The sequence below is a fragment of the Archocentrus centrarchus genome, unplaced genomic scaffold (genome assembly GCF_007364275.1).
Source record: "Archocentrus centrarchus isolate MPI-CPG fArcCen1 unplaced genomic scaffold, fArcCen1 scaffold_112_ctg1, whole genome shotgun sequence".
NCBI classification, from domain to species: Eukaryota; Metazoa; Chordata; class Actinopteri; order Cichliformes; family Cichlidae; genus Archocentrus; species Archocentrus centrarchus.
Window position 1 is genome coordinate 1 of NW_022060158.1, and position 12,417 is coordinate 12,417.

Here is a 12,417-nt window from a genome sequence, read left to right on the forward strand (position 1 = left end):
TGTTATGAGCTGTTTTTTAAAAGGAAAAAATTGTTTTAATTGGTGCACAGAATATAGGGACAGCAACTATCGTGGGCAAATAATCCCTACGTTGCTGCGGACTGAGGGCAGTCTACCCCGACGTCCTAGTTTTCAGGAATACACTTCTGTTATTCTCTGGAGCTTGAAAAAGGCGACTGGACTTCTTTTTGTTTCTTTTGTTCTTGAAGACGTTCACTCTTACCTTCGCAGAAGAAGTTTTACATTTGTGGACAAAGCCCAGCTCGCACAACACCTCAAAGGCAAGGAAAGACAACTACGTAAAGTTCAACCTCTGCAAACCAAGGCATACCATTCATCTGTTAACAAACAGGACGACACGATAAGCAATGGAAACCAAGGAAAGTGGTGAAGAACCTATCAGACAGGGTCCTCACCACCAGAAGAAATGTGCTAGCCAAAGGACTCAACTTTGCCATAGCCCACAGCAGCTTCCTATAGTAGACCTCATCACAGCAACAGAAACCGCTATAAGAAAAAACTTTCTCATCCTGAAGCAGAAAAGATCAGGTTGAAAGTTCAGCCACTCTCTCCAGTGCAAGACTTCCTCCATCCAACTCACACATTCAGGGAAGAAGGCCATCACAGCCCTAAGCAAGGATCAAAACATCACCATACTGCCAGCCGACAAGGGGAGGTGCACGGTTGTGCTGAATTCATCGGATTACCACAACAAAATTACTACACTCCTCAGTGACAATAATACTTATGGGGTCTTGAGACGTGATCCCACAAGCAACTACAAGAAAAAAGTTGTTTGCTGCCTGCAACAACTTGAAAAGGAAAAAGCAAGCCACTCCATGCATTTATGGACTCCCAAAGATCCACAAAGAAGGAGTCCCACTTCGACCCATTATCAGCAGTATAAACTCGGTCACCTACAAACATTTCCAAACACCTCGCCACCATCTTATCACCGCTTGTTGGCATCACAACCCACCACATTGAAAACTCCTACAGATTTTACTAACAAGGTCCAGAATCTTGTACTGGATCCAGATGAAACCATGTGTCCTTTGATGTGGTTTCACTTTCACTTGCATACCCACAACTGAGGCAGTGGAGACCGTCAGAAGACAACTGAGGCAGTGGAGACCGTCCAGAAGACGACTACAGGAAGACGATTCCTTACTTCACAGAACCAGCTTCACCCCAGATCAGATTTGTGCACTTTTAGATCTCTGCCTTACCACAACATATTTTAAATACAATGATGGATTCTACAGACAGAAGCATGGATGTGCCATGGGCTCCCCAGTGTCTCCCATTGTAGCCAACCTTTACATGGAGGAAGTGGAAAGTAAAGCTCTTGGTTTCTTCAAAGGGATGGCACCTAGCCACTGGTACAGATATGTAGATGACACCTGGGTAAAAATCAAAACCCAAGAAGTAGAAGCCTTCACTCGTCACATTAACTCAGTGGATAAATACATACGTTTTACCAGGGAGGACACCAGAGATAACAAGTTACCATTCCTGGACTGTGCGGTGCTTATCGAGGAAGATGGAAGCCTCAAATTGAAGTTTACCGGAAGCCCACACACACAGACCAGTATCTCCTCTTTGACTCCCACCACCCTCTGGAACACAAACTTGGGTGATCAGGACCCTACAACACCGTGCGGAAAGTGTTCCCTCTAAGGCAGAAGGGAAGCATAAGGAACACACACACATTGAGAAGCCCTCAAAACATGCGGTTACCCCAACTGGGCCTTCATCAATCAGCTAAGATGCACAGGAATGAAGGCCAAACACAAACTACAGAGAATAGGAAGGACAAGAGGAACAACATTGTCATCCCATATGTGTCAGGCTTGTCAGAGAAACTCAGAAGAATTTTCTCCAGCATGACATGTTCAGTATACTTCAAACCAAGTCACACCCTAAGACAAAAACTGGTTCATCCCAAGGACAAACCCGCCAAACACAAGATCAGCGATGTAGTGTATGCTGTTCAGTGCAGTGAAGAGTGCTCGGACCTCTACATTGGTGAAACCAAACAGCCTCTTCACAAACGAATGGCACAACATAGAAGAGCCACCTCGACAGGACAAGATTCAGCAGTACATCTGCATCTGAAGGAAAAGGGCACTCTTTTGAGGATGCCAATGTTCACATTTTGGACAGGGAAAACAGATGGTTTGAAAGAGGAGTGAAAGAAGCCATCTATGTCCACTGTGAACAACCATCATTGAACAGAGGAGGTGGATTACGTCACCAACTTTCCCCCGCTTACAGTGCTGTCCTGAGCTCCCTTCCCAGACGTCTCAACCCCCATTCACACCTTTGTTCCAGTGACCTCAATAGGCCACAGGAAACAATGGAGCGGAGTCCTAAATTGGTTTCAACTGAAACCACTGATTAAATATGACCCACGCCCCCTTCACACCTGGGCACATGTGTTCACGCACATGATCAATAGAGGGTCATAACCACCTCCAGGGGACTACGCCCACAGGGGTTTAAATACCTGGGTCTCTCCACCATTTGGTTGAGAACTGAAGAAGCCTTTCGGATGAGAGGTGAAACGTCTTCAAGAAACAAAAAGAAGTCCAGTCGCCTTTTTCAAGCTCCAGACACTACTATGACCTGGATGAATGAGAATCTACACAGACATACTTCTGTTACTGTTACTCCAAAGTTTCACTTATTACCAATGTTGTTGTTATGACCTGTTATGTAAAAAGAAAAAAAACTGTTTTAAATTGGGTGCACAGAATATAGGAACAGCAACTATCGAGGGCAGAATAATCCCTACGTTGCTGCGGACTGAGGGCAGTCTACCCCGAAGTCCTAGTGTTCAGGAATGCTACTTCTGTTACTGTTACTCCAAAGTTTCACTTGTTACCAATGTTGTTGTTATGAGCTGTTTTTTAAAAGGAAAAAAATTGTTTTAATTTGGTGCACAGAATATAGGAACAGCAACTATCGAGGGCAGAATAATCCCTACGTTGCTGCGGACTGAGGGCAGTCTACCCCGACGTCCTAGTTTTCAGGAATACTACTTCTGTTACTGTTACTCCAAAGTTTCACTTATTACCAATGTTGTTGTTATGAGCTGTTCTGTAAAAGAAAAAAAAATGGTTTAATTTGGTGCACAGAATATAGGAACAGCAACTATCGAGGGCAGAATAATCCCTACGTTGCTGCGGACTGAGGGCAGTCTACCCCGACGTCCTAGTGTTCAGGAATGCTACTTCTGTTACTGTTACTCCAAAGTTTCACTTGTTACCAATGTTGTTGTTATGAGCTGTTTTTTAAAAGGAAAAAAATTGTTTTAATTTGGTGCACAGAATATAGGGACAGCAACTATCGTGGGCAGAATAATCCCTACGTTGCTGCGGACTGAGGGCAGTCTACCCCGACGTCCTAGTTTTCAGGAATACTACTTCTGTTACTCTCTGGAGCTTGAAAAAGGCGACTGGACTTCTTTTTGTTTCTTTTTGTTTCTTGAAGACGTTCACTCTTACCTTCGCAGAAGAAGTTTTTACATTTGTGGACAAAGCCCAGCTCGCACAACACCTCAAAGGCAAGGAAAGACAACTACGTAAAGTTCAAACTCTGCAAACCAAGGCATACCATTCATCTGTTAACAAACAGGACGACACGATAAGCAATGGAAACCAAGGAAAGTGGGTGAAGAACCTATCAGACAGGGTCCTCACCAAACCAGAAGAAAATGTGCTAGCCAAAGGACTCAACTTTGCCATAGCCCCACAACAGCTTCCTATAGTAGACCTCATCACAGTAACAGAAACCGCTATAAGAAATAACAAACTTTCTCATCCTGAAGCAGAACAGATCAGGATGAAAGTTTCAGCCACTCTCTCCAGTGCAAGACTTCCTCCATCCAACCTCACCATTCAGGAGAAGAAGGCCATCACAGCCCTAAGCAAGGATCAAAACATCACCATACTGCCAGCCGACAAGGGGAGGTGCACGGTTGTGCTGAATTCATCGGATTACCACAACAAAATTACTACACTCCTCAGTGACAACAATACTTATGAGGTCTTGAGACGTGATCCCACAAGCAACTACAAGAAAAAAGTTGTTTGCTGCCTGCAACAACTTGAAAAGGAAAAAGCCATTGACCGCCCCACTTACTACCGCCTGTACCCTGGAGAAGCCACTCCATGCATTTATGGACTCCCAAAGATCCACAAAGAAGGAGTCCCACTTCGACCCATTATCAGCAGTATAAACTCGGTCACCTACAACATTTCCAAACACCTCGCCACCATCTTATCACCGCTTGTTGGCATCACACCCCACCACATTGAAAACTCTACAGATTTTACTAACAAGGTCCAGAATCTTGTACTGGATCCAGATGAAACCATGGTGTCCTTTGATGTGGTTTCACTTTTCACTTGCATACCCACAACTGAGGCAGTGGAGACCGTCAGAAGACAACTGAGGCAGTGGAGACCGTCAGAAGACGACTACAGGAAGACGATTCCTTACTGAACAGAACCAGCTTCACCCCAGATCAGATTTGTGCACTTTTAGATCTCTGCCTTACCACAACATATTTTAAATACAATGATGGATTCTACAGACAGAAGCATGGATGTGCCATGGGCTCCCCAGTGTCTCCCATTGTAGCCAACCTTTACATGGAGAAAGTGGAAAGTAAAGCTCTTGGTTCTTTCAAAGGGATGGCACCTAGCCACTGGTACAGATATGTAGATGACACCTGGGTCAAAATCAAAACCCAAGAAGTAGAAGCCTTCACTCGTCACATTAACTCAGTGGATAAATACATACGTTTTACCAGGGAGGACACCAGAGATAACAAGTTACCATTCCTGGACTGTGCGGTGCTTATCGAGGAAGATGGAAGCCTCAACATTGAAGTTTACCGGAAGCCCACACACACAGACCAGTATCTCCTCTTTGACTCCCACCACCCTCTGGAACACAAACTTGGGGTGATCAGGACCCTACAACACCGTGCGGAAAGTGTTCCCTCTAAGGCAGAAGGGAAGCATAAGGAACACACACACATTGAGAAAGCCCTCAAAACATGCGGTTACCCCAACTGGGCCTTCATCAAATCAGCTAAGATGCACAGGAATGAAGGCCAAACACAAACTACAGAGAATAGGAAGGACAAGAGGAACAACATTGTCATCCCATATGTGTCAGGCTTGTCAGAGAAACAAGCATGACATCTCAGTATACTTCAAACCAAGTCACACCCTAAGACAAAAACTGGTTCATCCCAAGGACAAACCCGCCAAACACAAGATCAGCGATGTAGTGTATGCTGTTCAGTGCAGTGAAGAGTGCTCGGACCTCTACATTGGTGAAACCAAACAGCCTCTTCACAAACGAATGGCACAACATAGAAGAGCCACCTCGACAGGACAAGATTCAGCAGTACATCTGCATCTGAAGGAAAAAGGGCACTCTTTTGAGGATGCCAATGTTCACATTTTGGACAGGGAAAACAGATGGTTTGAAAGAGGAGTGAAAGAAGCCATCTATGTCCACTGTGAACAACCATCATTGAACAGAGGAGGTGGATTACGTCACCAACTTTCCCCCGCTTACAGTGCTGTCCTGAGCTCCCTTCCCAGACGTCTCAACCCCCATTCACACCTTTGTTCCAGTGACCTCAATAGGCCACAGGAAACAATGAAGCGGAGTCCTAAATTGGTTTCAACTGAAACCACTGATTAAATATGACCCACGCCCCCTTCACACCTGGGCACATGTGTTCACGCACATGATCAATAGAGGGTCATAACCACCTCCAGGGGACTACGCCCACAGGGGTTTAAATACCTGGGTCTCTCCACCATTTGGTTGAGAACTGAAGAAGCCTTTCGGATGAGAGGTGAAACGTCTTCAAGAAACAAAAGAAGTCCAGTCGCCTTTTTCAAGCTCCAGAGACTACTATGACCTGGATGAATGAGAATCTACACAGACATACTTCTGTTACTGTTACTCCAAAGTTTCACTTATTACCAATGTTGTTGTTATGACCTGTTATGTAAAAAGAAAAAAAAACTGTTTTAAATTGGGTGCACAGAATATAGGAACAGCAACTATCGAGGGCAGAATAATCCCTACGTTGCTGCGGACTGAGGGCAGTCTACCCCGAAGTCCTAGTGTTCGGGAATGTTACTTCTGTTACTGTTACTCCAAAGTTTCACTTGTTACCAATGTTGTTGTTATGAGCTGTTTTTTAAAAGGAAAAAAAATGGTTTAATTTGGTGCACAGAATATAGGAACAGCAACTAGTTTCACTTATTACTCCAAAGTTTCACTTATTACCAATGTTTTTGTTATGAGCTGTTTTGTAAAAGGAAAAAAATTGGTTTAATTTGGTGCACAGAATATAGGAACAGCAACTATCGAGGGCAGAATAATCCCTACGTTGCTGCGGACTGAGGGCAGTCTACCCCGACGTCCTAGTGTTCAGGAATGCTATGTATATATAAGAGTGATGTTAAAAAAAAAAAAAAAATGGTTGGAGCCATCATCAAATGCAAGGAGGCACAATCCTATTTGGTGGAGACAGAGAATGGAGTTGTGCTGCGACGGAACCGGAGGCATCTGCAAGTCGTACCACAGTCCACTGATCGATCGGATCAGGTGCAGTCACCCAGTTCCCTAACAGAACCGAACAGAAGCTTTTTTACCTGGGATCAGTTCTGACTCCACACCAAGAAGCCCTGCTTAGAGACAATCGAGTCCAGTGGTGGAGGGTTCCAGTCTATGTAAGGGCTCACAGGTTACCTCTAGTGTTCAGGAATGCTACTTCTGTTACTGTTACTCCAAAGTTTCACTTGTTACCAATGTTGTTGTTATGAGCTGTTCTGTAAAAGAAAAAAAAAATGGTTTAATTTGGTGCACAGAATATAGGAACAGCAACTATCGAGGGCAGAATAATCCCTACATTGCTGCGGACTGAGGGCAGTCTACCCCGACGTCCTAGTGTTCAGAAATGCTACTTTTGTCATTGTTACTCCAAAGTTTCACTTGTTACCAATGTTGTTGTTATGAGCTGTTATGTAAAAGAAAAAAAAAATGGTTTAATTTGGTGCACAGAATATAGGGACAGCAACTATCGAGGGCAGAATAATCCCTACGTTGCTGCGGACTGAGGGCAGTCTACCCCAACGTCCTAGTGTTCAGGAATGCTACATCTGTTACTTTTACTCCAAAGTTTCACTTGTTACCAATGTTTTTGTTATGAGCTGTTTTGTAAAAGGAAAAAAATTGGTTTAATTTGGTGCACAGAATATAGGAACAGCAACTATCGAGGGCAGAATAATCCCTACGTTGCTGCGGACTGAGGGCAGTCTACCCCGACGTCCTAGTGTTCAGGAATGCTATGTATATATAAGAGTGATGTTAAAAAAAAAAAAAAAATGGTTGGAGCCATCATCAAATGCAAGGAGGCACAATCCTATTTGGTGGAGACAGAGAATGGAGTTGTGCTGCGACGGAACCGGAGGCATCTGCAAGTCGTACCACAGTCCACTGATCGATCGGATCAGGTGCAGTCACCCAGTTCCCTAACAGAACCGAACAGAAGCTTTTTTACCTGGGATCAGTTCTGACTCCACACCAAGAAGCCCTGCTTAGAGACAATCGAGTCCAGTGGTGGAGGGTTCCAGTCTATGTAAGGGCTCAGAGGTTACCCCTAGTGTTCAGGAATGCTACTTCTGTTACTGTTACTCCAAAGTTTCACTTATTACCAATGTTGTTGTTATGAGCTGTTCTGTAAAAGAAAAAAAAATGGTTTATTTGGTGCACAGAATATAGGAACAGCAACTATCGAGGGCAGAATAATCCCTACGTTGCTGCGGACTCTGTTACTGTTACTCCAAAGTTTCACTTATTACCAATGTTGTTGTTATGACCTGTTATGAAAAAAGAAAAAAAAAATTGTTTTAAATTGGGTGCACAGAATATAGGAACAGCAACTATCGAGGGCAGAATAATCCCTACATTGCTGCGGACTGAGGGCAGTCTACCCCGACGTCCTAGTGTTCAGGAATGCTACTTCTGTTACTTTTACTCCAAAGTTTCACTTGTTACCAACGTTTTTGTTATGAGCTGTTTTGTAAAAGGAAAAAAATTGGTTTTATTTGGTGCACAGAATATAGGAACAGCAACTATCGAGGGCAGAATAATCCCTACGTTGCTGCGGACTGAGGGCAGTCTACCCCGACGTCCTAGTGTTCATGAATGCTATGTATATATAAGAGTGACGTTTAAAAAAAAAAAAAAATGGTTGGAGCCATCATCAAATGCAAGGAGGCACAATCCTATTTGGTGGAGACAGAGAATGGAGCTGTGCTGCGACGGAACCGGAGGCATCTGCAAGTCGTACCACAGTCCACTGATCGATCGGATCAGGTGCAGTCACCCAGTTCCCTAACAGAACCGAACAGAAGCTTTTTACCTGGGATCAGTTCTGACTCCACACCAAGAAGCCCTGCTTAGAGACAATCGAGTCCAGTGGTGGAGGGTTCCAGTCTATATAAGGGCTCACAGGTTACCTCTAGTGTTCAGGAATGCTACTTCTGTTACTGTTACTCCAAAGTTTCACTTATTACCAATGTTGTTGTTATGAGCTGTTCTGTAAAAGAAAAAAAATGGTTTAATTTGGTGCACAGAATATAGGAACAGCAACTATCGAGGGCAGAATAATCCCTACGTTGCTGCGGACTGAGGGCAGTCTACCCCGACGTCCTAGTTTTCAGGAATGCTACTTCTGTTACTGTTACTCCAAAGTTTCACTTGTTACCAATGTTGTTGTTATGAGCTGTTTTTTAAAAGGAAAAAAATTGTTTTAATTTGGTGCACAGAATATAGGGACAGCAACTATCGAGGGCAGAATAATCCCTACGTTGCTGCGGACTGAGGGCAGTCTACCCCGACGTCCTAGTGTTCAGGAATACTACTTCTGTTACTCTCTGGAGCTTGAAAAAGGCGACTGGACTTCTTTGTTTCTTTTTGTTTCTTGAAGACGTTCACTCTTACCTCACACCATTGCAGAAGAAGTTTTTACATTTGTGGACAAAGCCCAGCTCGCACAACACATCAAAGGCAAGGAAAGACAACTACGTAAATTTCAAACTCTGCAAACCAAGGCATACCATTCATCTGTTAACAAACAGGACGACACGATAAGCAATGGAAACCAAGGAAAGTGGGTGAAGAACCTATCAGACAGGGTCCTCACCAAACCAGAAGAAAATGTGCTAGCCAAAGGACTCAACTTTGCCATAGCCCCACAACAGCTTCCTATAGTAGACCTCATCACAGCAACAGAAACCGCTATAAGAAATAACAAACTTTCTCATCCTGAAGCAGAACAGATCAGGATGAAAGTTTCAGCCACTCTCTCCAGTGCAAGACTTCCTCCATCCAACCTCACCATTCAGGAGAAGAAGGCCATCACAGCCCTAAGCAAGGATCAAAACATCACCATACTGCCAGCCGCCAAGGGGAGGTGCACGGTTGTGCTGAATTCATCGGATTACCACAACAAAATTACTACACTCCTCAGTGACAACAATACTTATGAGGTCTTGAGACGTGATCCCACAAGCCACTACAAGAAAAAAGTTGTTTGCTGCCTGCAACAACTTGAAAAGGAAAAAGCCATTGCCCGCCCCACTTACTACCGCCTGTACCCTGGAGAAGCCACTCCATGCATTTATGGACTCCCAAAGATCCACAAAGAAGGAGTCCCACTTCGACCCATTATCAGCAGTATAAACTCGGTCACCTACAACATTTCCAAACACCTCGCCACCATCTTATCACCGCTTGTTGGCATCACACCCCACCACATTGAAAACTCTACAGATTTTACTAACAAGGTCCAGAATCTTGTACTGGATCCAGATGAAACCATGGTGTCCTTTGATGTGGTTTCACTTTTCACTTGCATACCCACAACTGAGGCAGTGGAGACCGTCAGAAGACAACTGAGGCAGTGGAGACCGTCAGAAGACGACTACAGGAAGACGATTCCTTACTGAACAGAACCAGCTTCACCCCAGATCAGATTTGTGCACTTTTAGAGCTCTGCCTTACCACAACATATTTTAAATACAATGATGGATTCTACAGACAGAAGCATGGATGTGCCATGGGCTCCCCAGTGTCTCCCATTGTAGCCAACCTTTACATGGAGAAAGTGGAAAGTAAAGCTCTTGGTTCTTTCAAAGGGATGGCACCTAGCCACTGGTACAGATATGTAGATGACACCTGGGTCAAAATCAAAACCCAAGAAGTAGAAGCCTTCACTCGTCACATTAACTCAGTGGATAAATACATACGTTTTACCAGGGAGGACACCAGAGATAACAAGTTACCATTCCTGGACTGTGCGGTGCTTATCGAGGAAGATGGAAGCCTCAACATTGAAGTTTACCGGAAGCCCACACACACAGACCAGTATCTCCTCTTTGACTCCCACCACCCTCTGGAACACAAACTTGGGGTGATCAGGACCCTACAACACCGTGCGGAAAGTGTTCCCTCTAAGGCAGAAGGGAAGCATAAGGAACACACACACATTGAGAAAGCCCTCAAAACATGCGGTTACCCCAACTGGGCCTTCATCAAATCAGCTAAGATGCACAGGAATGAAGGCCAAACACAAACTACAGAGAATAGGAAGGACAAGAGGAACAACATTGTCATCCCATATGTGTCAGGCTTGTCAGAGAAACTCAGAAGAATTTTCTCCAAGCATGACATCTCAGTATACTTCAAACCAAGTCACACCCTAAGACAAAAACTGGTTCATCCCAAGGACAAACCCGCCAAACACAAGATCAGCGATGTAGTGTATGCTGTTCAGTGCAGTGAAGAGTGCTCGGACCTCTACATTGGTGAAACCAAACAGCCTCTTCACAAACGAATGGCACAACATAGAAGAGCCACCTCGACAGGACAAGATTCAGCAGTACATCTGCATCTGAAGGAAAAAGGGCACTCTTTTGAGGATGCCAATGTTCACATTTTGGACAGGGAAAACAGATGGTTTGAAAGAGGAGTGAAAGAAGCCATCTATGTCCACTGTGAACAACCATCATTGAACAGAGGAGGTGGATTACGTCACCAACTTTCCCCCGCTTACAGTGCTGTCCTGAGCTCCCTTCCCAGACGTCTCAACCCCCATTCACACCTTTGTTCCAGTGACCTCAATAGGCCACAGGAAACAATGGAGCGGAGTCCTAAATTGGTTTCAACTGAAACCACTGATTAAATATGACCCACGCCCCCTTCACACCTGGGCACATGTGTTCACGCACATGATCAATAGAGGGTCATAACCACCTCCAGGGGACTACGCCCACAGGGGTTTAAATACCTGGGTCTCTCCACCATTTGGTTGAGAACTGAAGAAGCCTTTCGGATGAGAGGTGAAACGTCTTCAAGAAACAAAAAGAAGTCCAGTCGCCTTTTTCAAGCTCCAGAGACTACTATGACCTGGATGAATGAGAATCTACACAGACATACTTCTGTTACTGTTACTCCAAAGTTTCACTTATTACCAATGTTGTTGTTATGACCTGTTATGTAAAAAGAAAAAAAAATTGTTTTAAATTGGGTGCACAGAATATAGGAACAGCAACTATCGAGGGCAGAATAATCCCTACGTTGCTGCGGACTGAGGGCAGTCTACCCCGACATCCTAGTGTTCAGGAATGTTACTTCTGTTACTGTTACTCCAAAGTTTCACTTATTACCAATGTTGTTGTTATGAGCTGTTCTGTAAAAGAAAAAAAATGGTTTAATTTGGTGCACAGAATATAGGAACAGCAACTATCGAGGGCAGAATAATCCCTACGTGGCTGCGGACTGAGGGCAGTCTACCCCGACGTCCTAGTGTTCAGAAATGCTACTTCTGTTACTGTTACTCCAAAGTTTCACTTATTACCAATGTTGTTGTTATGACCTGTTATGAAAAAAGAAAAAAAAAATTGTTTTAAATTGGGTGCACAGAATATAGGAACAGCAACTATCGAGGGCAGAATAATCCCTACGTTGCTGCGGACTGAGGGCAGTCTACCCCGACGTCCTAGTGTTCAGGAATGCTATGTATATATAAGAGTGATGTTAAAAAAAAAAAAAAAAATGGTTGGAGCCATCATCAAATGCAAGGAGGCACAATCCTATTTGGTGGAGACAGAGAATGGAGTTGTGCTGCGACGGAACCGGAGGCATCTGCAAGTTGTACCACAGTCCACTGATCGATCGGATCAGGTGCAGTCACCCAGTTCCCTAACAGAACCGAACAGAAGCTTTTTACCTGGGATAAGTTCTGACTCCACACCAAGAAGCCCTGCTTAGAGACAATCGAGTCCAGTGGTGGAGGGTTCCAGTCTATGTAAG